A 2,472-nucleotide genomic window follows, 5' to 3' on the forward strand; every position below is an offset into this window, starting at 1 on the left:
ACTATTACACACTATTACACAAAATTACACTATTACACTATTACACACTATTACACACTATTACACTATTACACTATTACACACTATTACACTATTACACACTATTACACACTATTACACACTATTACACTATTACACTAGCACACTATTACACTTTTACACACTATTACACACTATTACACACTATTACACTATTATACACTATTACACAAAATTACACTATTACACTATTACACACTATTACACTATTACACACTATTACACTATTACACACTATTACACTATTACACACTATCACACTATTACACTATTACACTATTACACACTATTACACTATTACACACTATTACTACTATTACACTATTACACACTATTTGGGGTACTTTGGGGGTATTTTCTGGTATTTTCTGGTACTTTGGGGTATACTTTGCGGTATTTTGGGGGTATTTTCTGGTACTTTGGGGTATACTTTGGGGTACTTTGGGGTACTTTGGGGTATTTTGGGGTATTTTCTGGTATTTTCTGGTACTTTGGGGTATACTTTGGGGGTATTTTAGGGTATTTTGGGGTAGTTTCTGGTATTTTTGGGTATACTTTGGGGTATTTTGGGGTAGTTTCTGGTATTTTCTGGTATTTTCTGGTATTTTGGGGTATTTTGTTCAAGTTCAAGTTCAAGTTCTTTAATAGTTGTCATACAGAAGTACAGAATACTTTCATACAAAATGCTTCTTACTGTTACGCTCCAGAGACTGTGCTAGACAAGATAGTATCAAATAACATAATAACATAATATAGCATGAATTTAGAAGAAGAAAAAAATGAGGTCACAGTGTTCGGTATAGACATATGTACAATGTTCTGAGTTACCATATAATATACAATACACAATACTATGCAGTGTACTAATGTACAGTACTATCTAGTGCAAAGCAGAAATGGGATGAGGTACAATTTTAGGTACAATTTACAGTAAGGTGTACGGGTTGTAGTGCAATCCTTCATCCATAAATATAAAGTGTGGGGAGTGGGTGCTACAGTGTGTTTGTTTAAAGTGGGTGTGTGCTATAAAGTGTGTGGAGTGGGTGCTACAGTGTGTTTGTTTAAAGTGAGTGTGTGCGTGTGGATGTGTGTGCTATGTGCGTTTGGTGGTTGTTGTTGTGTAGTGTTCATTCATTGTTCGTTTAGCAGCCTGATGGCCTGGGGATAGAAGCTTCTTCTGAGTCTTTCTGTGCTCGCCTTGAGACTCCTGTATCGCTTGCCTGACCGCAGCAGTTCAAAGAGGCAGTTGTTCGGGTGACTGGAGTCTTTAATGATTCTCTTAGCCTTGCCCGTGCAACGCTTGTTGTAAATGTTCTGGAGGGTGGGGAGCCCCCCTCCAATTGTGCGTTCGGCTGAACGTGTCACTCTTTGTAGTCTGCTTCGGTCTTGTGCAGTGCTATTCCCAAACCAGGAGGTGATGTTGCCGGTCAAGATGCTCTCTATTGTACATGAGTAGAAGTTCTTAAGGATCTTCTGGCTGACTTGGAACTTCCTTAGGCGCCTGAGGAAGTAGAGGCGTTGTCGTGCCTTCTTCACAACACTGTCAATGTGTGTGGTCCATGTCAAGTCCTCGGATATGTAGGCTCCGAGGTACTTAAAGCTGTTGACTCTCTCAACAGCTTTTGGGGTAGTTTCTGGTATTTTGGGGTATACTTTGGGGTATTTTGGGGTATTTTCTGGTATTTTCTGGTATTTTGGGGTAGTTTCTGGTATTTTGGGGTATACTTTGGGGTAGTTTGGGGTAGTTTCTGGTATTTTGGGGTAGTTTCTGGTATTTTGGGGTATACTTTGGGGTATTTTGGGGTAGTTTCTGGTATTTCCTGGTATTTTCTGGTATTTTGGGGTAGTTTCTGGTATTTTGGGGTATACTTTTGGGTATTTTGGGATAGTTTCTGGTATTTTGGGGTATTTTGGGGTAGTTTCTGGTATTTTGGGGTATACTTTGGGGTATTTTGGGGTAGTTTCTGGTATTTCCTGGTATTTTCTGGTATTTTGGGGTAGTTTCTGGTATTTTGGGGTATACTTTGGGGTATTTTGGGGTAGTTTCTGGTATTTTGGGGTATTTTGGGGTAGTTTCTGGTATTTTGGGGTATACTTTGGGGTATTTTGGGGTATTTTGGGGTAGTTTCTGGTATTTTGGGGTATACTTTGGGGTATTTTGGGGTAGTTTCTGGTATTTTCTGGTATTTTCTGGTATTTTGGGGTAGTTTCTGGTATTTTGGGGTATACTTTGGGGTATTTTGGGGTAGTTTCTGGTATTTTCTGGTATTTTGGGGTATTTTGGGGTAGTTTCTGGTATTTTGGGGTATACTTTGGGGTATTTTGGGGTATTTACTGGTATTTTCTGGTATTTTGGGGTATTTTGGGGTAGTTTCTGGTATTTTGGGGTATACTTTGGGGTATTTTGGGGTAGTTTCTGGTATTTTCTGGTAT

The sequence above is a fragment of the Notolepis coatsorum genome (assembly GCF_963971535.1).
Source record: "Notolepis coatsorum genome assembly, chromosome: 7".
Classification (NCBI taxonomy): Eukaryota; Metazoa; Chordata; class Actinopteri; order Aulopiformes; family Paralepididae; genus Notolepis; species Notolepis coatsorum.